Source organism: Neopsephotus bourkii, unplaced genomic scaffold (assembly GCF_033783945.1).
Source record: "Neopsephotus bourkii isolate Nb327-2 ecotype Australia unplaced genomic scaffold, CSIRO-AGI_Nbou_v1 NB_1308, whole genome shotgun sequence".
Taxonomy (NCBI): domain Eukaryota; kingdom Metazoa; phylum Chordata; class Aves; order Psittaciformes; family Psittacidae; genus Neopsephotus; species Neopsephotus bourkii.
Genome location: NW_026901790.1, coordinates 689,723 through 714,440, shown reverse-complemented (window position 1 = coordinate 714,440; position 24,718 = coordinate 689,723). Strand labels below are relative to the sequence as shown.

At 43.2% G+C, this 24,718-nt stretch overlaps 1 protein-coding gene across 17 annotated transcripts in view; it reads left to right on the top strand.

Annotated features, from left to right (window-relative positions):
* Positions 1 to 17,018: 17,018 nt before the first annotated feature.
* The window catches only part of ARPP21 (cAMP regulated phosphoprotein 21), a 131,726-nt gene continuing 124,026 nt past the window's right edge, over positions 17,019 to 24,718 (top strand). For 11 of the 17 annotated variants that reach the window (XM_061366142.1, XM_061366152.1, XM_061366151.1 and 8 more), the window contains exon 1: positions 19,153 to 19,310. The gene's annotated coding sequence lies outside the window, so the exon portion shown is untranslated. Of the gene's footprint in view, positions 17,134 to 19,152; positions 19,311 to 19,462; positions 19,667 to 19,690; positions 19,779 to 20,104; positions 20,170 to 20,349; positions 20,448 to 20,718; positions 21,062 to 24,718 lie in introns of those variants that run through there. The other 6 variants (XM_061366137.1, XM_061366138.1, XM_061366136.1 and 3 more) reach the window with 6 other exon arrangements.

Sequence of the window (24,718 nt, the reverse complement as noted above, 5' to 3'; positions counted from 1 at the left end):
AGGAAGGAAATTTGTCTTGCTGGAAAAATTCAGAAAGCAGCAGGAAAGTTTCCAAGGAGATTCAGGTAAATAATAAACCTAAATGGAGGCCAGCAGAAGTGCTAAATAAAAAGCCTGAAGAGAAACCCTCACATCAGCAGCAATTATACATGTTCCTGCATTCATTTGTAAGATAATGGAGATGATTAGGACAGGTGTCCTGTTATATATTCTCTTTATAATTAAGCCTTAATTTGATGGGATTTTTAAAGCAGACAATAACAGGAACTGACGAATGAAGCAGCAGGTTTTTGTACAAGTCTGCTGTTTGTAAATCTCTGCAGCCAACTGTGTATTGATGCCTATAGTTTTGCTGTTAAAGGAAGCATCAATCAGCCACTATAATACAACACTGGAGGTACTGCAGCCTTGCATTCTGACTAGTGTAGGCCAAAGCATTGATAGGATTTTCTAAGGTTATGTGTTATAGGAGTTAACTGGCAATTCAGTAACTCAGTAGCCTCCTTGAATACAGCTTCTTTATATTGTCTTGCTCTCATGAAGCAGGAGAAAAACCCAGCTGAGATGCACCATTCCAGGTAGATTTTCTGCGTTTTCCAGGAAATATCCCACTGAAGGGTGTTCTAAAGTTAAACAATGGAAAATCCCAGCAACTCACACTCTTGGCTCTGCCATCGTTCCTGGCAGATTTGGGTATAAATTGAATTTTCCAGCTTTTTGCAATCCTGAAAGAATAAAAAGACAATAAATACTTGTAATCTTGTAATGTAAGTGAACACGTATGCATAGAGCTGCCTATTGCATGTCTGTGATAGATTGTGGAGTAATAGAAGCTTCAAGTCAGATTTCATGTTCTGAATTCAGAAGTCTGAGCACATCTTAATTCCGAGAAGGACACGAAATGGTTTTGAGCAAAGATTGCTGAAAGACAAAGCAGTTCATTTAAAAGATATGTAAACCTGTCATCGATATCTGTAACATTTCTGTTGCGTTGGACCTTTTAAGGCTGGTGAAAGCTAAAGCTCTTGTGAAGTTTTCACAAATGGTGATTTTATTCTTTAAAAGATAGATCATAAAAGAGGTGGCTATTAAAAAGCAGGTCCAGAGATACCTCCCAACTGCATGACTCATTCCATGCAGTATCCATCTGCTTGCTTCCTATTGCAAGAGGAAATAAGGCATTGAAAGCAAAAGTAGACCAGACTTTTGTGACATGTATGACAAGATTTTCAGCTGAAGTCCTTCTCCTTTCTGTATGGAAAAGATAACTTAGGGAGGCAGCTGTGCTGCCAGATGTTTGCATGATGACCCGGATTATATGATTAAGCAAGAAAAGGAAGGGGGAGTTTCTACCTTGATTTTGTACATGGGTTCATGGATATGTGTTCATGCACATTTGTATATGTAAGCCTTCAAATGTGCTCCTGTGCCAAAAGGTTTGAAAATCAGAAAGTAACAAGAGATGCATTCCTTTCTGTAAAACATAATGAGGTTGTTTGGACTGCTCTCATTTCGGAGCTCTGAACACCTCTTTAGGAGGCTGCAGCCTTCAGCCATATCCATAAGCACTCCACTGCGTTGCTACTCGTATTACTAACTGCCTTTGGTGAAGAACATTTCAGTAAGTCATAAAAAGGACAAAATGAAAGGGTACAGCTTCATGCCAGGTTGGTTTCTTTTCCTAAGCTGTTTCATATGCTCCTCCAGCCTTAAATGAAGGTTACCTCATACGTACACCATGATTATACACAGAAGATTTTCCAGTGTCATTTAGCAATAATTAGTTTTCAGGAAACAATTGGAAGCTAGCAGTTTTCTCAATAAGTCTCTCCGGAGACCATCAACTGCTTCACTCGAGCTCAGTCTTTGCTGAGAGTTCATTTTCCTTTCATCTTCTGCCTTGCAGAATGAAACACAGAACTGACCAAAAAATAGGAAACTAATGTGAAGAAGTTAGGAAGTGGAGAGCACTCGGCATGCAGTGCGATTCTATGAAAGGGCATTGGCTTTATGCGAGGGTTGTCACTGATTTCTAATTATCCAAACCAGAGAGGGTTGTCACTGGTTTCTGATTATCCAAACCAGACTGGTCAAAGAAAAGCCCATTTTGACTATTTCACTTGTGTTTTGTATAAAGGTTAAACTCAAATGTTATTGCATTATCAACTTCACCATGTTCAATACTAATGTATATATCTAAGTGTATAGACAAAGAAAACCTTGTTCCAAATATTCGGGTTGAAATTACAACATATAAAGGATCTCCAGAATCTCTTGAAAAACAAAATTGCACCTCAATCATCTGTTAGTCTTTATCACAGAGAAGAAAGAAAGGAGGTTGGATGATGGCTTGGCTCAATTCAGGCTGTGATCCCCTGCAGCTGAGCTACTTGGTGGCTTCATGGGCAGTGGGAGACTGTGAAGAGCACAGGGAGAGATTCCAGCTTTTGTGTGAGGTTTGTGCACACTTCCTCTCACTTTTCTTCCTCGCAGTGTTTGAGAGCTTTGTTTTAAAGGGAATGTTGAAATCTTTGCAATCTGTCAAAAAACATCTCTTGTTTCCCAGCCAGCCCTTACAGGATCTTTGCATTAACAGTAGGAACATGGGAAAATGAGCACCAATGCAGGCTTGTTGACAGTGTGCATTTGGGGCTAAAAATATTAGTTAGGAATGTGAACAATATTAATTAGGAATGTGATGGATTAAGAATCATTAGGAATGTGATAGGGAACAATAAAGATAAATGTTGACATGTTGTTACAAGACTTGCAAATACATTTTCAGCTGGAGTAACCTGTATGGAACAGGTCACTTGATCTTAGAGAGGATCCTGTGGGGTTAGAGGGTATTGCAGAAAAGAATGACAACAGTGAAGAAAGACCTGGGTTTTCATATGAAGTGAAAAACTTGATTACCTTAGAAATAAGAAGATTCAGAGGCAATGGCAATAAAGAAGTCCATAAAGAAGTGAATGGTTGCAAACAGGTAGATGAGGAGCCTCTGTATTGCGATGCCCATAGAATGTAAAAATGGGGATGTTTAACATAAGAAAAGAAACACTCTTCAGCATGACATCGACGTTCTATGGGGTATTGTTAGCGAAATTCATACACTTCAATCTTGGTCATTTCTACGGGTAAAGAAAAATACCTCAAGTTTAGCACTAAGGAAGAGCTTGGGAAAAGTTATTCAGGTATTTCTTTCAGTTCACTTTAGGCTCAGAGGTAGGATTCTGACAGGATCACATCCCCTATTGTGATTTCTATGCACATCTCACAAAAGCCCCTTCCTGTACAGGAAATAAGAAATGCATTAATAACAGAACAATATTTTTCCACCCTAACACAGCAGACCCTAGGAGAAGCCTTATTTTTGTAGGTTTTTACTTCGAGGGAGAAGAAATCTCAGTTAAAATTGTTTCTGAAGCACACCCTTTAGTAAAAAGGCACAGAGATGGGGCAAACTTTGATATGGTGTGAGTGATGTCAAATAATAAGCACCACCACTTTGAGGAAGCCTGAGATTCAGGAGGAAAATGGACCAGTTTGCATTCTCAATGAAAATGTATACGAACATTCTGACCCCTTTAGAACACGAGAAAGGGGAAGATGAGACAGAAATAACTGTTTCCTTTTTTTCCTGCAGAATTACATGGAAAACGTTAGGCTTTCCCACAAGCTGGAATGAGAAAAAGAATACCTATATTGTTTCCTTTGGTGCATTAATTGCATGGACTGTATTTATACCGTATGCATGACATTCCAGCACCTTGTTCTTTTTTGTACTCATATTGCTTTGCTTACCCAGCAAAGCTTGGATGGGTAACAGTGACTTGTCATTCATCTGAAAGTCATTTCTAACTTCGTGACGGATCTTGTCTGCCTGTGATTTAATTATCCATACTTCCACTTGGACTTCTGTAATTTTCCCAGCTGCCATTTCTCATCTCACCAGCTTGCTGAGGCCATTTCAAGTGTTTTTTACTGGGAAACAATTCTCTGGAGACATATCATATAGCTAATAAAAAAGAGAATCTAATTTAGCTGAGGGAACAGTCGTAGAACACCTACTGCTGAGTATCAAATAATAGTTTAGCAGTACTCCAGAGCAACAAATGAATATATTCCTCTCTTCCTGGGACTCCTGTGTGCATGTCCTGCTTGAAGCATATGATTCCATCAGAAACTAGGGTTTGTTTGCAAAACAAATAGTTCCTCCATTGCGAAAATAGTATCAACTTCTATCCCAGGTGCAAAAAAAAAGCAGTCAAATGCTGACCTGGAAAAATAAGTTATTGTGCCTCCAAAACGAGCTGCTCTAAGCAAACATCTTTATCTCACAGTCCACCTCCATGGACATAACGCTTTATTGTTGGAATTGAGCAATAGTTTTGGCTTGTAATCCGTTGCTTTTCTTTCTTTTATTTTCCTTTCTGTCTCTTAAAGAGGCCAGCAGTAACATCTGTTGGAGTTAGAATATACTGCAATGACTTTTCTCATGCTGGAGCCCTGTAGCATCTTGGCTATGCAGAAGCGAGGAGATAGGCTTTTCTGTCTACATGATCTATAACAGTATGCTGCTAATTCAAGAAGAGTGAACTATTTTTAGAGGTTACCAAATGACTCAGAATAAAGAAGGAATTGTGTAACAGATGCAAAACTGAACATTCAGATAATCTGGCTGTTAAAATACTGGAAGGAATCAACCTAATTTCAGTTCAGCTGGAGGGAGTAGGCTTCTTTAGCAGCACCCCAAGTTAATTTACAGCATGATCCTGAATAGAGATACCTTTGCTATCATGAGCTACAGATGCTTTAAAAAACAAAACCCCTTTCCCCAACTTCTGATGACAAATACGGACTTTAATGTGAGAGTTATGCCAGTGTCTGATGTTGACTGCATTGCACCTAGAGTTTTAAATCCCATTAAAAACTGCTTATCTTGTTCCACGAGGAGTTTCAGAGGATGCTTGGATAGACAACAGCTAAAGCAAGATCAGCAGTGTTTTCACAGAGGAGGAAAAATGGTACAAATGATGATGACTGAATGCGTACCAAGTGTCACCTCTGTCAGGATCATGGGCTTCAGATTTAATCTTCAATATATTTCTCAAACCTTATTGATTGTCACTACTTAAAATTCACAGGTTCCCCTCCTAACGCTTCAGGAGCATTGAAAATGCCGCTATAAACTCAGCGCCTGGAAAGGTTTGCATTTGAGTTTAAAAAACCAAACATGACTGCAGTGTTTGCTCTTTAAAAACTGAGACAACTTAATAGCCTTCATATTGCAGCAGTTTTCTATGGCAGTTTGTTAGGTGCACTGCATGAAGTTAAGGCAGAAGCTTTTCCTTACCCAACAGGAAAGAAGCAATATTTAAGACATAGCCAATGTTGTACAACATTCCTGTAAGGATGGGTGGTGAGAATTAGGCTCAGGTGAAATCAGTGCATGAATTCAGCAAGGCTCTGCTTTTACCCAGCTGCCAAAACTCTGTTTTCTTCTACCAGCTGCTGGCTTTAGAGGAAATACAGGTAGGGAAGCGACTCTTATTGTATCTTAAGATGGGGAACCTGATGGGAGCATGCTAAGTTGCAACCACAGGATGGAGTCAGCACTGGTTACCTTTGCATATTCAGCTTTGGGGGGAAAAGAACCAAAGCCACATATAGAAAATGAACTAGAAACACTGTCAGACTGGAGGAGGGCTTACCCTTTTTTGGCTGAGAGGAGGGTTGAGAGCAAATTCATGCTGGTTGGGTAGAGAGGTGGAAATGTTCCTGCTATGTTGGATTTTTCAGGTTCATATGATGGAACTCCTTACTGCTTCTGTGCTAGAGGCTGAGTGTTAGAGCAGTGAAAGCTTGCAGGGCTGTGGGGAAGGGGCAGTGGTGACAGCAATTATAGCCGAGCTCAGTGTGTGTTTCTCCTATATGTGATACCTGAGTACTGAGAAAACTCTGCTAGTGAAAGGGAAACAAATTCAGTGCCACTGCATTTTGTTCTGCTTGGCTTTCCAACTCTAATGAATGAAAATTCAAGTGGAGAAACACTAATTGGGTTTGACATCACAAACACAGCAGTAATGGAAGCAGGTTTCTCTGCTAGGCAATCTGATGATCTAACAAGCTCTCTCAATTAGATTAGCCACTTTCAGGTCTTGTGACATTATTCATTAGTTTTCTAACACTAATCTTTATAGTATAGTTCCCAGTTTTATGCTGTATCTCCTTCCCTAGCTATAGGCTCTGTTCTTTTATGCCCAAGACAACACTTCTTGTTAATCCATTGACAATCAGCAGCACTTCACCCTTCTCAAAATACCTCTGAGGATGCTCATTTCGCATCGACATCATTTCACTGTCAGTAGCAAGGTGACCAGATGAGTTGATCAAGAAGGTATCAGCATTTATATGGGTATCTGGGAAATCTGTCAGTGCTGAAATTAGTTCTGTGCAAGAGAACCGGTCAAATATTATTGTATTTTCAGGCATGGACAAACTGCAGGAGGGTAACAGTTGATTGCCCACAGGAAGTATCCAAATCCTGTGATTATCAAGTTCTTTGTTCAGGCCAGTGCAGCAATTTGGAAAAGGCAAATGGATGAGTGTGTCTGCAGCTCCATGGCAAGGAAAGAATAACAGGATTAATGTATGTGTCTGTAAAGAATACAGGATATTCTTAGGCACTATTAGGGCTGCAGCAAAGCATCCTCTGTACACTGTCAGGTTTCAAAATCATCTACAAAACCTCCTTGTGACTATTCTTACTGCTTTTGGTGATAACGCCTTACCAGTGTGGAAAGTTCTTACTATTGAAACTAAGTGTATGGCTTTCGCATCAATCTAAAAGAAAACTTGGTTGCTGACCTAGAATAACTGCATTTAACTGAAAGGGCAAATAGTTTCTCTTGCAGGGACATGGGAGTCGCAGAGAGAAAAAGTGCTGTGCTACTCCTTTGCCCATCACAAAACTATAATGCGGAGGGAAAAGTATTTGCTATGCATAAATACAGATCAACAAACACAATGTATGTAGCTGTTTGTCTTAGCAGTTTCACACATTTCTGCTTTTATAATGACTCACAATACAAATGTAAATATCAATTGCCATCTCTCAGGAATAAGAAAGTTTCAACCACTATTTGTTGTCATTCGTTGTGCAAATGAACACTTGGAGTACCTTTGGAAAAGCTGTTCACAAATGAAGCGTTTCTCAGTTTGGAAATACTTTGTCCTATACCATTTTATTTAGGTTAGACCTATAAATAGAAATCAGCTGCTAAGAATTAGTTTACTGTGCTAAATCATACTGGTTTATTTTGCTACCCAGCTCATCCTGGTAAGGCTGGAAAATAGTTAATAGGCTGTCTGCAAGATCTTATAAGACAGCATTTGGAAATCGTGCAGTCATATTAGTCATTAGCCATGGCAATATTCTGCCATAAGGCAATGAGTCAGACGATTGATTAGAGAGCCTCATCATGATATACCCTCCGGCATGAATACGGAGAGAGGGAAAGGAAAAGGGAGAATGGAAACTACATGGGACACAGGACAGAGAATGGAGGAATAGAAGGACAAAGAAAGCCTGAAAGCTTCATTTTTTAGAGGTAAATGGTACTGGAGATAATGACGAAGAGGTAGACAGCATAAATCATGGAGCTGAAGGACCCCAGGGTGTGCTGCCCTCATGGTTTGTGAGTGAATTCCAACATCACTGGAGAATCAAATTCTCCTTGTACTCTTAGATGTGGCATCTTGCTCTAGACATGAGGCAGTCACCTCCCTTCCAGGTGTCAGATGCAAATCCAGAAGATCGGCATTGAAACGCTGTCTGGTTTTAATTCTGACCATTTTCTCAGGTGGATATGTATGGCTTTACCAGCTATCATCATGTTTGCGGAGGAGCATCAGCAAAACAACCAAGAGTACATAGAAGCTGACAAAAGGCCCACAGGGGACACTGGAGAACTGCTCACCCCTGAAAAAATAATGCTGGGCACTGCAATTAAAAGGAAAGAGCTTTGCTATTTAGGGGTTTGTGATGCTTGTACTCGTGGCCATGCTATGAGTCCCCTGCTGCTGTTCTGGAAATAAGCACACCACTTTTGGCTGTGATGCTTAGGTATACAAGGCTGGGCACCTGCCCCATCTCTGTGGTCAATCTTAAAAGCTGCCAGCGCCTGGGAAGAGAAAGGCAGGATGCAGAAGATGCAAGTATGGTAAAATAATGAGGATAGACATGAGAAGACATCATCTGTACAGCTCAGATTTTACTGCATTACCTTGGTGGTGGTGGGGGGGGGTGTCCCCAAAATTCATGTCCCTAGTGTGTGCTTCCCTCCCTAGCAGGCTGTGATGACTTAAGGACCTTATTTGCAGTATTTCCAAATGTCTGGGTCTATCTTGATTTTCCCTGAATCCGATTCATCCAGGTCCTCAAATGATGTACAGGTCTGTCAAAAACGGATGGGCTTTGTAATTCTGCTCCTGCAAATTTAGTGCCATCTGCCCAATACCCTTGTATTGTAAACAAGCAGACGTGCTTGTGCCTTCAATGCAGGTGAGATGTTCTCCGTGCAGGCTCTATCTTTAGGGACTTCACTGGCTTTCTCGGTTTGCAAGGCTCATCCTTTTTTTCCTGCTGTGTTTCCGGAAAGAGGTTCCCAGTGTTGTTCATAGGAAAGCGATTACAGCTACAATACAGGGAAGAGCTGATCTGGTGGGGGTTTTTTGGCTTATTTTCTAAGCATATTTGTATGAAAATACTCTGCCTGTGGTAAACACTAGAATTGCTTTATAAATCAAAATGAGTAGTTTATTGTTTGTGCTTTTAAACACTGTGTTAATCAATACCAAACGTTTTGAAGGAATACATCAAGACGATGCTATCGGCAAACGAGCTCGCTGCCAAGATCAGTGTAGTGTTCCCATCATCTTCATGGAGCTATTTTCAGACCGGGATGTAGGATGTTCCATTTTTGCAGAGTGCCATTACGTAAACTCGCAATGATGGATAGCTCTTTCCCCTGCGTTACAATAGCCATAAGAAAGAGCAGAAGAAACAGGTGTGAAGAATAAATAAAACCACTGGGAGATGGGTTGAATTGTTCAAAATTATCCATTAAACAACAGGTAGCATCAGGATCAGATGTTCGACGCGCTGGCTCCTGCCTACTGGCGCTGCTTCACGTGCAGCTTTCTCAGGTGATGCATGGCTCATCTTTCTTGGGCTGTGGAGATCTCATATAGCATGCAACAACAAACTCAATTGTAAGAGCAAGCTTCAGCAGATTGCTCCCCACTACCACTAATTAGTTTTCCTAGTGGCATCTTGACTTTCCCTCTGCCCCATCTCCAAGTTCTTGAAGCACTTCCCTTTTGTGGCATTTTCTTTTAGGAAGCTCTCCTGACATTGACAGAAAAGGCAAGATAGGGAGATGGCTTCTTTGCTTCACATCCTCATCTATGCAGTGGATCATAGGACCATGTAATAGAGTTACAGATGTGAAACAAGGCTCTTGTTTGCCATGCCTACCTCACTTTCAGATTGCTTAATACATCTTTTCTTCTTCATAAGGCATCTTGGAGGGTCTGTGTCTAACTCCTCGTAAGGGGAATGTGGTGATACGAGCACATTTAATTATCTTAAACAGCTAGAATTTCATGACACAAGTATTAACAATAAACAAAAATATTGTTGAAAGCTACACAACATAAGGATGCTACCATATGTCATTAAAATACATTTGTATTTTAATTGTCATATTAACCAGTTGATCCTGTGGGCTGTAAGTTTATCACGAGCCTGGTCTGCATGAGGAATGGGCCATAAGATTGTAACTGCAAATCTCCATGCCACTTACTAAACTGTGACTAATTTTACCTATTCTGACATTATTATCAACCTTCTCCAGTTGTTTTTATGTCTCTGCATAAAGATCAGCTTGACTGCTTTATTATGTTTGTGTCTTGCTTTGATGCTTCGTTTCTTTTGTGTAAGTGCTGTTACTAATAGTCAAGCACGTGAAGAAGTCCAAGGACACCGTTCTCTTTAGAGTACAATTATGCCTTGATGATATTAGAAAACAGTTAATGTGTCTAAATACAGAAACTATTTCACATGTAAAAAACAGTTAAGATTAATGGTTACTGTGGCTCATAATTCACTGTATTTTAAGGAAGTTTGTCTTCAACACAAACCATCAACAAAAAGCATAGAGATTAGGGTCACTGTCCAACCTTCCAAAAACATATAGGACATCTCTTATGCCGGTCAAAGGACTTTCTGTGTGCGTGCATTCACTTGACTCTCAACAGGATTGCTCTGAAATTTCATGATGAGCATGTAACTGAGGAGCATCATCTGACCCCGTGTGAACCCCTGACACTCTCTGCCCAAAATGTCAGCAGGCTTTGAATGTGAACTTGCATATCCTATAGGTACCTTAGCCCAGTGCTTTTGACCCCAGCATCAGCAGCAGCAGATGAAGCAGTGCAATAGCCACAGAGAGCAGCTGAGTGTTGAGACAAACAGATTTCAGGAGCACTCCATCTATTTGCACCATTTGCCCTTAGATACTGTATTTTCCTGCGTTACAAGTGGATTGAAGCTGGAATAACACTGAAGTTGTCAGGTTTTTTGGACGCTGAGCAAAGCAACTATATTAGAATTGGGAAAGTAATGTAATTCTGAGACCTTTCTGCATCTGCCTCTCTTTCTTCTACCTCTATTTGTTCAATTTCTGCCAAGAGCCTGCCTGCCTCTAAACCCTGCTTCCTAGGTTTGGATTTAAAGAAACAATAGGAGTGGTTATACATTTTGCTTCATAATGTACTCCTAATAACATTAAGTCCATAACATGTAAGAATACATTAAAGAGAATGGAAGGACCAATTTCCAGTTCCTTTAAGTTTAGTTTTATTTGTTTGCTTGCTTTTTTGTTTCCCACTATAGAACATTGCCTGATGTTAGAAAGTTTCATAAATCAGATAACTAAGATGCTGGTGGGTAGAATAGCAGCCTTGGAATGGGATATTAATTGAATGTAGCAGGATGATCATGTTGGATCAGGCCTTAGATGCAGTGCTGAGAAAGAGTGTTTTGAAGTTGTTTGCTCTGTGGGACCACGCAGTTGCCATATTCACCAAGAAGAGTTTCAGGGAATTATTTACTGTCATTAATTAAACCATTAAATTGCACAGGGATTTTCAGTGACACTGGAAATTGGTTAGATATTTAAAGCATACAGCATTAGAAAGAAAACAAACTGGGTTTGAAAGAAAACAGTCTTTTCTCACAACAAAGCCAATTTTCCTATTTTATTCCAGCAGCAGATCAGCAGTAAGAGTTAATACAAAGGCAACAGAGAGGTGAATGGCTCTGGCAAATGAATCTTCATCTTTCTAGGTGTTCCATGCTTGGTTTAAGCAAATAGGTCATTCATAGCCTGCTTTCCGTCAATTCAGGCATGGCAGAATGTGCTTTTGTCCCATTTGAGACTATATCCCTATTTGGATTATGTAGGTATTTGCACAGATATTGGTTCCTGCTTTACTAACAGGGAGAGGCATAAAAGGGAGCTTCCTGTGGAATGGCAGGAAATAGATTTTTATATGCACATGTTCCCCATAATCTTAAGGTCAAGTTCAGTACTCGACAAATGCGCTGACAGTAGCCATTCCTTTTATTTAACCCATTTTTCCCCCCATGGCTGTCAGCAAGTTTACACTTGGCTATGGGAGCCCAACTTCTGTTGGCAGTGCAGGCACTGAGACATGTAGAGCTTATGCATAGCACAGCCTGTACCGGCGCTTCCTGAGCCATGCCTTTCATTGCTAGGCTGTTCAGTGCCCCCACAACGTCTTTCAGGCTCTGGTTTATTGTATTACCTTTGTCAGTCTGAAGTGCAGTGATTTGTATTTGTCACGACTGCCCTTCATCTGGTGTGGTGCAACCTTGGGCTTTTGTGTCTTGTCTTTTTTATCAGTGGAGGAGTCCGGTGTTTTGAATAATTAAACCAACATAAATAGTTGATCTTGGTGATGCAGCATATAACCCTATGATGTCTTACATAAAAGCCATGGAATTTTACTTCTACTGTCTCATTTGCTTGAACTAGATTAAAAAACTGTTGTCATGAAGAATTAAAGATGATAATAATAGGCATTATTATCCTGTTTACTACATGCTGCTAATATAGGGAGATTGAGATTTCTCCCAGGAATGGTTTGATGCATATTTGTTTTCAATTAAATTTGCATATAACACTTTAAAGAGAGATACTCCATTTGCTTTCACTGAGGAGGGTGTAAAAGTTCCATACTTCTTCCTCTTTACTGCAGCACTGCAGGAGAGCCCTGTATTGTGCATCATAAAGAGATTGGGAAGCTGGGTAATTAATCATGAGCCTTTATGTAACAGAAAGTTTAAAATTCATTAGCTTTATATCAGAGTGAGTGTTATGAGAGAGAACATGTTGTGAATGAGAGGGAGAGCCTTATAATTAAGAAAGTGTGTAAATAATAATGAAAGTCATTAGTGCCATTCAGTTTGTAAGAATGTCATAATGTAATTGGAGCATTAAAGTGAAATTTGCGATGACAAACATTAACGATACAAAAGAGGGAAAATGTGGTTATCTTTAGGCTGACAGATAATGTCAGCTTTCTTGCAAGACCCAGATGGTGCACAGGAAAATGGTATGAACAGTTTCATTTCCATGTTTTTATGGTATGATATTTGGGAATACAGCGTCACAAACACACGGGGAGGTTTGTGTTCGTGAGCCAGTGGTGCCTTGCAGAGTACAGAGTCCAGTGATGAGCAATTGAAGCAATAGGTAGGGGATGTCTTGTCAATGATGCAGGATTGTTGTTGCGATAAAGGTGAGGTGCGGTGTAGCTGTTTTCTGTCTGTCCCTCTCTCTGGATATGCACTTTGAATCCTCCTTTCCTTAAAGAAAATGAAATAAGAGAGGGGGAGGGAGGAAAGGAAGAAACTGATTTAACAATTATGCAGGAAATTATACGATGCTAAAATTGTACCACGTTCTGCTCTTTCAGTGAAGGGATGTTCGACAGTGTTGCACATTGCAAAGGCTGTAATTTTAGGGCGTGAAAAAATGTAGATTCCAAACAAAGGAAAATTTAAATATGTCTAGTGGATAAGGCAATGTGAAATAAAAATAAGGCAGCTGGAAAAAAATGGGGGAAACTGCATTATTTTAAGGCCAGTGACTGAGAAATAACTATACGTAAGCATCCAAGACCTGAAAGGTCCAAGACCTCAAAGTTCTGGAAGCTTCAGTATCTGCCTTTGTGTTCTTGCCCCTGAAGTACAACGTTCTGGAGTTTTTTCCTACTGCCCCTATCACTTCATGTTGAATGCATGGTTTAGTGTGAGGTGTCCCTGCTGGGTTTGGAAAGCATGGCTTAGCACAGGTGTGGAGTTTTGGTTTGGGTTGGGTTTTGAAGGTTGTTCCTGTTCTTTGACGCATCTGCACGCTCTTTTGCACATAAAGCATCACACGGCCTTAAGGGGCACAACCACCTCATTTAACGTGGATTGAGAGGGGAACTGATTAGCCAGAATATTGTGATGGTTTGCACTGTGGATGGTCTCATCTCCTCCTGAGCAGGGTTTGTGACCAGTGCTTGCCTGCTCTCTAGGTGTGCCGGGAGGAAAGCTAGGTTTTCATACTTTGCTTTAGACAAAGGGCTGCAATAAAGGCTTTTCCTCCTAAAATCCTGATGGGAAACTGCTTTGTGCTAGTGAAGTTGTTTGTGATTCTTACAGCTCCTATTGCCAAGGAGCGCAACTACCCTCTTGCAGATGCTATGTTTGTCATATATCTCCTTAGAGCCACTCATACTTGTAAGCCAAGCAATTCCTGGGCTCTTGGGTGACCCTGAGCCGTTGGATTATTAAAGCTCATAAATCCTATTGAAAGACTGGAATTTCCTCAGCCTGATTTCTTCCCTACAGTGCTCTAATACGTGTAGGTACTGCACAGTCCCTGCAATGAATCACAGATCTCAAGATAACCAAGATAGCCTGGGACTCTCCCTCCTCCTCTTTTTATCACCATTTTCTCTCCAGCCCATCCTAACACCACATCTCACAACATTCTTGCTGACTTTCTTCTCTTACTGCTCTTCCTCACCACTGCTTGTTTTTTGTCTCTTTGTCCTGACGTGCACACTGCATATATATATATATATGTATCATAAAACCCACTGTGATGCTAAGTTCCTATGTTAGAGATGTGCTTCTGTCCAGAGCAGCTGAGAGCTGCCCACTGCCTGAATCTCCCAACCTGTCATAGCTCTTTGAATGCTGTCTGCCATATGACTAAGAAGGATACCAGGGTGAGCCCTCTGGGTAGCATTTGACTTACTTCAGAACCCTTCAGCCCATGAAACAGCCCACTGCCCCTCCAGCACCCTGACCTGGAAGTCCCCCAGCCTATAGAATCATAGAACAGTTAGGGTTGGAAAGGACCTTAAGATCATCCAGTTCCAACCCCCCTGCTATGGGCAGGGACACCTCACACTAAACCATGGCACCCCAGGCTCTGTCCAGCCTGGTCTTGAACACCACCAGGGATGGAGCATTCACAACCTCCCTGTGCAACCCATTCCAGTGCCTCACCACCCTAACAGGAAAGAATTTCCTCCTTATATCCAATCTAAACTTCCCCTGTTTCAGTTTTAACCCATTACCCCTTGTCCTGTCACTACAGTCCCTACTGAAGAGTCCCTCCCCAGCATCCGTATAGAATAAAGGCTACAACATGAGAGTCCCTCTCCATCAATGCTGCAGCTCTCCAAGCTAGAGTTGCAATTCCTGCTCATCTACCTGTACGAGTCAGAGCTGAGCAGGAGCTAGTTTCTGGGCTGAGGTGGGGGTCAGACAACTCTTCCTTTTTGTGGGGTGAGGAAGTCCTTGGAATATCCTTTTGGAGGGACACAGATACTGCACATCAATCACTTCAGGATTTCTGAAAGACACAAAGAGGGGATTTGAACTGTCAAACACGAAGAAATGATGTGGGGGGAAAACCACCTTCCTCAGCCCCTCTAAGCAACAGATTATATTTGTAAAGCATTATTCATTGATCTTCCTTTAAAGAGACAGTCTCAGATTTAGGCACCTGAGCTTAATCCTAATGAAAATTCCCACTGACTTCAGTGGGAACAGCAGAAAGCTTCTCTTTTTACATCAAATCTGAGCTACCAGGACAAGCTGCACACAAATTGCTTGCTTAATTTTCCTTTATTGGTAATGCTATAGCTGGAATAAATATTTGGGCTCTTCCCGAGGAGTGTTTGAAACTGCAGCAATTTGGCTGTATTTACATATTGTAAAGTGCCATTCCCCATAAAACACAGTATTTTTAAGTTCCGCTGCAGATTATTCGTGGTTATTTTGTTTGTAACACATAAAAAAAAGGGGGAATAAAAGTTAAAAAGAAACAAACAACTAAGACTGATCTCTTGTACAGAAGATTATGGTAACATCCATCAACAGTTAGCTTATTATACTGTTGTGCCTCAATCGGAATCGCTCCATAACTCCAAAACACAGTACACTTTATACTCTAGCTTTGCTTCACTGAGAAATGACTAGAGGTAGAAGAAATGTGCAGCCACTCATGCAAGCTTTCATTAATGTGTTCAGTAACACCACACATCTTCTATCCCAGGAACCTCCTGTGATTGCAGAGCTGCATGAAGCTCCCTATGGTTGTCTGGCTTCCCCTACAAACCCTGATGTTGGTTTCTGAGAGCCCACTAAGGTTTTTCTCGCTTCCGAAGTGAAAATTGAGATAACAGAGTCAGAAAGGGTGCTCACAGTGAACAAGTAATATAGTCTGTTGTTGTCATGCTCTGAAAACACCTTGAGCTGAAGGGTTTGGTGCTGCCTATTGGAATTGTGTGTGCTTGTTCAGCTTGGAGGAGAGAAGGCTCTGGGGAGACCTTGTAACAGTGTTCCGGTACCTAAAGGGGAGCGACAAGAAAGATGGAGAAGGGATTCTGACAAGGGCATGTAAGGACAGGACAAGGGGGAATGGCTTTAAACTGCCTGAGGGGAGACTGAGCTGAGCTCTTAGGCAGAAGCTCTTCCCTGTGAGGGTGCTGAGGCGCTGGCACAGGGTGCCCAGAGAAGCTGTGGCTGCCCCATCCCTGGCAGTGCTCAAGGGCAGGTTGGACACAGGGGCTTGGAGCATCCTGCTCCAGTGGAAGGGGTTGGAGCAAACCCCCCTGTGATTATTCTATGACTCTGTAGTGCGCCTTCGCTTCACTGCTGTAGCGTGGTCCTTATTGCACCAGGGCACATTGCAGGACCAGAGTGTCAGAAAGCGTGTGCTGGGGGTTACTTCAATGCTTTATTCCAGAACGTATTTGGACAAGCAGGTCATGTGTCTGCCTGTCTTCTTTTTTCCCCGATGACTGCCAGAATCTGGCTGTGCAACAGACACAAAAAGGCATCAGAGGTCTGAAGAGTTCATCAAATTCTGCCTGTGCTTGAACACAGAGCTTCTACCAACTTCCATGAAGCTGTAATGGACAGTTATCCCTCTGCATGCTTACAAATCAGCACATGCAGCTGCAAAGCACTGCCATGGCTCCCCACCTCTTGAATATTACAATTGTGCAGTGATTGTGATTTTTCTTCCTGCAAAGAAAAACCCTAAGAGGAGATGTAGAATCCATATTCCCTTAGGTTTGTAGCTGACTGAGAAGGTCTGAGGTGACATCTCAACAAAGGGAGGCAGTTTCACCTCTTTGCACATGCTGTGTTTGATGCTGCTTGCCGTTCTCAGTGGAAATACTAGCTTGCATGATACTAGGGTGAGACTTGGGGTTTTTTTCCTGAGTATTTCCTTTGATGTTGCTATCTCTGATACCTTTTAGCATTTGCTAACTTGCCCCAAGCACATCCTGCCCCACAGGAGGGAGTGGAGTGAACTGCCAGGACTACAGCTCATTGCCTTGTTATCTGTTCACAGATCTGACACACAGTTCTGGCACTCCTCACTCTGAAGACACCCTGGTAGCCCAGCCGTGGGAGACAAGCTGTGGACACCTGGCTGATTTCCATGTTCATCGTGTCCAGTGACTGGGGTAAGGTGCTGTTCACTCCCCTCACTCCCTCTCCTCTTTGCAGGTGAGTTGCAGGCTGTCTAGTGAAGGCATGAGTGAGTAGGGCTTGATCATTCCTCTCATTAACTGAGTACCTTGCTTTGGAGAGAGGGGGATGATGTACAGCAGCCAGGAAAGGTCCTCTGCATACCAGTGCATGTTCAAGGTAGTCATTTTGGGATATGAACTTTGGTCCATAGTGGAGATGGCTGAAAGAAACCCTTCAGAAGCAAAGAGCCGGTCCTTCCCCCGTGTGCTGTAGAACACTAGTGCCATTTAGAGCCTTTCTGCTGGGTTTTTTTTGTGCTTCCAGATGCAATTTGTAGCACATCGGGTGGGGATATGAAATTAAAAGCAGCTGGAGCCACACAAGCCCACGCTAGGGTAAGTCCCATCAGGAGGTGCATGAGCAGAACAGGGTTTGGTGCACGAGGTTGAATGCCACTCACCCCCCTGGTTGTGCACCAGGAGCCTGCTGATGCACACCCTGTTGTGGTTCACTGCCCACTGTATCCTTCCAGTCAGATTCCATTCAGCAGTCCCTGGTAAAAGCAAGAGTTTGCTTTTGAGGGGAAAGAGGGATGGATTCCAGGGGTGCCAGGAGAATTCCCACTCAAGCAAACATGGTGCCCTTCAGCCTCCCATGCATTTGTCTGTGTTTGGCTGGTACATGACTGGTTAATTGTGTCAAACTGCCTTCTGTACCAAGGACTTTCTGGAAGCACATAACAAAAGGAGCGCGTTTTCAACCGTGTGTTTTAAATCAGAAGTGTCTGCCTGTGGGAGTTGGATTATTTGTAACGCTGCAGACAGAAAGAATGACTGCACTTCCTAGGACCTTGCCGCTTTTTACTTATTGACTGTTTATGTTTCATCTATAGGATTACTAATTGCAGCGAGTACCAGATGCTTCTGTCTCCTCTCAGGTTATTGTAGTAGAGGGCATTGTACCAGATGCATGGTTATTCACAGAGAGCATGCATTTCCAGCAGCTGAATGGCAGGATCTGCTCTAAGTGATCTATGGCAATTACATTTGGTGTTGTACAGCTATAATTTCACTGCATATTAATAGCAACCTAGAAAAGAGGTAAATGCCCTTTTCTCGGCTGGGTGCAGAATGAACGCCGGGACTCATTCAATTGGGTAAAGCGAGGCTCAGATTTTAAATGGATAGCAGGGGTTTCATGTGGTTTATGTGCATTGTCTGTTTCCGTCTGCCTTGATGGTGTGCAGTGAGGCTGATGGATAAGCAGCATCACGGCAGATCCTGGATAGAGATGTGCTGGGAAGGAGGAGGGCAGGGGCCCCATTTTAAGTGGCTCATCTCCTATACCCCAAATCTGCTGCAGGCCTTTTTGTTGGTGGCTTTTTCCCCCCTTTCAGCAGCTCAGCCCATCAGTGCGGATGCTGTTAGGTTTCACCAGCAACAATAATAATCAAAACCACCCTCCACTAAAGCTGGAGCCAAGGGCCCGTTTTCTTTCCTCCTTTTTCCTTCTGGGGGGCGATATGGAGTGGGTGGGAGCAGATAACAAGGGATCTGAGGAGATTAACGAGCTTTCTCCTTATTAGCGCTGCTCCCGGGTGCTTTGTCTGTGCTTCTGGGTTGAGGGATGGGCTGACGGGGAGGACGCGAGGGGGAGCGGCGGGCAGGAAGCCACCCAGCACACGCAGGGACAGGCAGGCAGACGGACAGGCATCCCCACCCCGCACAGCGCCCTGCCGGCTGCGGGTGGTAAAGGGCGGGTATCGGGGACGGGGATGGGGCCGGTGGGGGGATGCCCGCAATGGCTGCGGAGCCGGCGAGGAGCGACCCCGGGAGCGGGGCGGCGGGGCCTGCGGTCCGAGGCGCGGCACGCAACGTGGGCGGGGAGAGGGGAAGGGAGAGGGAAGAGACCCGCAGGCAGAGCGCGGCGCGGCGCTGACGGGGAGCGAGGCACATAAAGGACGGAGGCCGGGGGGAGAGCAGCGTGAAGGGGACCCGGTCGGGCACCGGGAGAGGCGGAGGAGGAAGAGACGATGCCGTACAGGAAGCCAGGCGCTGTACTGTAACAGCGGCGTGATTTGCAGCAAAATAAACTAACCGGCCAGCCCCCAAATACCAAACAAACAAAAATTAACCCGAGGCGCTGCGGGCAGATCGCGTTTGCAGGCAAGGTAAAAAAAAAAAAAAAAAAGAAAAAAAGACAACAAAAAAAAAAAGCCAAAAAAATCGAAAGAAAAAGCCAAACCCAGGATCTGTGTGGCGTGATGCTCTTTGTTGTTGCGGTGATTTGTATTACTGTGTATCCCCCCTCCCCTTCCAGCATGTGTTTTCTGTCATGTCGTTGGGCTCGTTCCCCCATCACCCTTCCCTCCCGCGAGCTTTTAATTTTGGAGGTCAGGGCGGCTTTGAGCATGTGGAGCGGTGGGAATGGGAGCGAGGAGCCGTGCATGGAGCGCTGGGGCGTGCGCCTGGGACGGGCGATGTGCAATTATTTATAGCAGCTGCAGCAGCCCGGCGCCGAGATGTGGTATTTACCAGTGAAGGGGGGGGGGGGAAGGAAGGAAGGGGAGAGCGCGGTGGGGCAGGATGAGAGCGGTGCTGGAGCCGGAGCCTCGGAGCGCCGGGGTGGCAGAACGCAGGTACGGCGGGCGGAGGGACCCCGCGTTGCCACCTTGCCTTGCCCCGGCTCTGTGCGCGGTGGGACAGGGGTGAGGTGATGCGGCCGGAGCTCGGAGGTGCCTGTGGACCTGGGGGGGGACGGGGACACGGGACATCTCCCTCCTCCCAGCGGTCCCTTGAGCTACAATGCATCGAAGTGTGGGGAAAAACCATCCCCACAGAACCCAACTTCCACTAGCTGGTTTGCGAACAACATCGAAGGATCTGCTTTAAAAAGCTGGGTGGGGGAAAGCCCGGGCTTGTTTGCCTGGCATTGTTCTTACGGGTGGCGGATGTAGTTGATGCTTTCTCAGCATCTCTTCTTTTTTGCATGCAGTGAAGGAGGAGCACAAGCCCGGGAGTTATTGTTGGGTATCCTAGCAGCTTGCTTTCATAAAAATATAGTTCATGTTGCTCTGTTTAGCATCATTGTCTGTGCCTTTCAACGAGAGCTCTTGTAGATCTGACCAACTCATCCAGAGCAGCCATTGCGCAGCCTTGCTTTAATTGGCGTTTCTTTTTATTTAATTGGTTTTGGGCATTCATTCACCGTTTTGGCTGGTGGGGGAGACACACTCCCGGTTCGGGTGTGTTATTTCCCGTGCTAGGTGTGCTTTTGTGGCTCCGCTCTCCCATCCCTGCGCTTCCAGGTGTGTGCGGTTTTGCTTGATTTCATTGCTGTTAATGTGCTGGGGGGGGTGGGGGGAGAACGACACACATACACATAAAGGCGTTCAGGAGCAGCACAAGTGTTTGCTCATCCCCTCTTTGACTTCTCTACCATTTGCTCATCCTCTCTTTGACTTCTCTACCCTTGCGCTGAGGTAGATGCATGCACTCTTGTAACTGGCATATGTAGATTTTAGGCAAGTACAAATTGAGGCTGAGGGTGATGGGGAGGGGTAAAAAAAAAGGCAAGCCAAATTACTGTAAAGTGACCTGCAACTCTTCAGTCGCGTAATTTAACTGCACGCTGGTTTTTGTTTTAGCAGTCTTCGTCACGGATCGAGGCAAGTTTGTGTGCACAATTAGGCTTGCATGTTGGTAATCTCACAGTGCCTTTGCCTCTCAGCTCCCAGCTGGGCATGGTTACCTTGAGAGCTGTGGGATCAGCACTGCTGGAGCATGCTCCGGTGGGGAGAGCGGGTGTGTGCTGGTTTTAATGCTATTTAATGAAGATGCTTCTCACTCTGCAATATACGGAGCATAATGGAAGAGCAGAGCGGTGATTGGTTATGGATACTGGAAAAGGAGAGATGCAAAGGTAAAAATGGAAATCCCTGAAATATTTCTATTCCATTAATGAACTAAAACGCAGCTGTGCAGAAGGGTGCTCGGTACGCTGGGGTTAGTCAGACCGTTTGGTGGTGTCTAAGGTGATAGAAGAAATGATTTCAAAAGTTGTATGAAACAAACTGCAGACAGGAGCTGATTTTGTGCTGTTGGTAAATCTGAGTGTGTGTGGGTATGCTGAAGTCAAAGGAGAATGTGCCATTTTTATTCTTTTTGGGTTTTTTAATGTTGGTTTGTCTTCCAGTGGAGTAGCGCTAAGAAGCATCTTAATATTGAATTTGTTCTGGTGCTAACTGGTTTCAATGATGAGGTATTTATATTCTTATCAGTAGTCTCCTGAAGCAGGAGTTTGGAGTTTTTATTCCTCACAGTTAAAAGTTATTTCAGTTGATATTAAAAATCCTTGTTGCATGTAATGCCTGCAGAGTGCCAGCAGCTCTAAACCTCTTGCAGTATATGTGTAAAGGGAAATACCTCTAGACAAATACAGCGTATGCCTTTATGCACAATGCTTGAAGATACTTTTGGAAGTCTGTCTTGTTTAGTGCCGTGTATCTGCAGTCAGAAATACGTTTATGAGCTATTTGCAAGTAGCACGCTCTAAGAGTCATATAAAGAAACTTGCCTTGATTAAAGATGTCTTGTATAAACCAGCTGTATTTTCTGTGTTGCCTGCAGTTTTACAGGGTGCAGGTCTAAGAAATGGCCGAGTGCCCATCCTGCAAAACCGTTTCTCAAGCAATTGTGTCTTTTTTGCTCTTTGATTGCCCCAGGGCTAAGCGTGCAAGTGAGGGTTGCTTAGGCAAGTGTTGCGCTGCATCGTACCCATGAAGGAAGGATTGCATTAGGATGGTAGAGGGAATGCAATGATGGTTTTAACACAGGTGCTATGGTAGGTCTCGGAGAGAGAACTGTGCAACAGTCAGTTGGAAATTTCACCCTGCTGGAGTAAAGCTGTGTGTCAAATCCTGGTGGTGTTGCCGTTCCCCCTGGGCTTTACTGGGGTTATTGGCACGATTACTGTAAACTGGACTTGGCCTGATAGATCTCTGCTGTTAAACGGAATTTCTGGGGGTATGTAAAAGGAATGCAGAAAGTTTTAGGATCTGCTGCACTCTCGGCATCTTCCCTGGTTATGAATTTAAGAAGTAATTTTAAACTTGGAGTGAAACGGGGAGAAGTGCACTGATTCTAGGATGGCTTACTTACAGTCTGTGTTTCCTCTTGTAGGCATCGCTCTTGCTACCATCAGTGAGAGCCTTAAATTTGGAGGTGTATCCAGGGTTTGGTTCGATCCTTTTACCAGTGCTAAAGACAGATGCAGGGACAAATCTTCAGCAGCTGTAAATTAATGTAGTTCCATTGGCTTTAAGAACCGTGTAGATTTACACCAGCTGATGATACGCCCTTCTGCTTGTAGTGTTCAGGATCCGTAACTTGCATTGAGCGGTATTATTGGTTCTGATGGTGTTAATTTCAGTGTAGGAAAAGGATTTTGGCAGACTGGTAAATCCTTGCTTATAGGTACCACTCACAAATGAGTGGCTTGATCCAGTGAGTGCTCCCAGCTCCATTTATTCCCTCAGCTGTAACAAGAATTTGTAACTTCCGTGATTATTTAAAGGGGATGCTATTGGTATTAAGGAACCTATTTTAAAAACTATAATTAAAGATTGGCTAGTTGAGAAGCAATGTAATTACTGTGCAATAAACTTGCAAAATCAGTTTGTCCCCTGCTCTTTCATTTATTAGATCTGAAGGTCTGCATTAATACTCTCAGCAGGTAGTAAGTCAAGCAAATGGGTCGCTTTTTCTTCTAGAGGATTGACACAGTCATCAAACAAGTAATACATGGTAAAGACTCTGTGTTCTGGTGGAGAGCACTTGGTTCTGAAGACTTGAAGTGCTGGGTATGAACATTCCTGTGTCTGTTTGGTAATGTGTATTTCTAGGGCGCATTCTCTTTTGATGGCAAACTGCAACCCAGGTAAGTAGGATTTTCCCCATTTTAAGGCTGAGTAGATTGAGTTGCAGATACATTATGCAAACCATGTGAGGTCATGCATCTAGTTTCTGATCGCCGTCAAAATGAGATCTATTCCAGTCTCCAGCCTTACACGGGTCACCCCGGATTAATTGTTGGGTTTGGCTTTGTTTTCTGATTTTTTTCCCACCTCATACATGAAATGATGACTTTCAGAAATATGTAGCTCTAAATAAATTATACGTGTTGGTTTTTAATGGTTACAAATGTTTCGGTTTTGCTTAATTTAATGATAAGCCCTTCTTGCAAGGAAGTGCCTTCAGAACAAGTGCAGGGAATGACTCATGTCTGGACTTGTTGGGGTTTTTTGCTTTTTAATATATTAAACATGCCTGTAAATTCAGGTAGGCATATTGATTACTGTTCACGGATGGGATTGTTAGAAAATAAACCAGACATTACACTATAAACCTCCAATACTTCCTGCTTTAATGAAGACTCTTTGTTTTATAAATAACATCTATGGTGGGTTCTTGGCAAGCAAGTCGTCATTTGCCAGTGAAGGTCCAAACCACTTAATTACAAGACTTAAGAGCTAATCTGCTCATTGTTTTCTTAGATGTTTGAAACTTCACATTAGCTCATATGGTTGCTTTTCAGCAGCTAAACATGATGATGCATTGCTGATGGCCCTGTGTAAGAATGCTCCCTGTATAGAGGTCTTTTATGTTTTTTCTTAGCTTATCTTCATTTATAAGAATGCGTGAATTATCTATATTAATACTTAAGGTGTAGCATATGCAACTTGAAATTACAAACTGCATTCATTCCAGAGGAAAAGCATTGGAGCTCTGTGTCAACTTCAGGGAAAAAGCCCTGAGCAAACACTTCCATGTTGTCCTATCACAATTACCCTCTTCTACCTGTAAATAACATTACCAGTGTTTACTGCTGCTTCCCTTTTCACTGTTGTGGCTTCCAGGCAATCCATCATCAGTACGCTTATTTTATGGTTCCTTGGAAAAAGGGGTTACTGAAGAGGTCTCCTTTCATTCAAATGTATCAGGTTTTATATCTATGGTGAGATTTTGAACCCATGTTAGATTGTTCTAGATTCCTAAATAAGTAATAAACTGGTACATGAAAACGTTACGTCACATTTTCCCCCTCCCCTGTTACACCTAAATTCCCTGTTACTCGGAGGAAGAAGTGGGCTGAATATGAGGAGAAATGCAGAGAAACAAGGAGTAAACAAAACAACCTATTTTACAGCAGTGAGTACATAAGGGCTGTTTAGATGAGGTAACTGCTGTGATGAACGTGCTGAAAAATACCCAATCCTAGAGAGCCCACAGGTTTTCTTGGTAATGCTGAAGAAGCTATGCAGTGTGAGGGTGATAATATCATACAGCATGACTTAGCTGAAATGCAGAAGGCGTAGTTAGGCAGCGACAGCTGGGAATTTGGAATTGATGATTTGGATATCCAGTGACTTTCTGAAGCGGGTTTAAGAGTGTTTTCTAGTCTCTGGCAGTGTATGGAGGCAGTAACCACATACGGCTGTTCTTGGGGTGGACACGTTCACGTAGCTTATGTTAAAGTATGTAAGGTGAGAAGTGCGTTTTTATAAGTGAAAGAAAATAA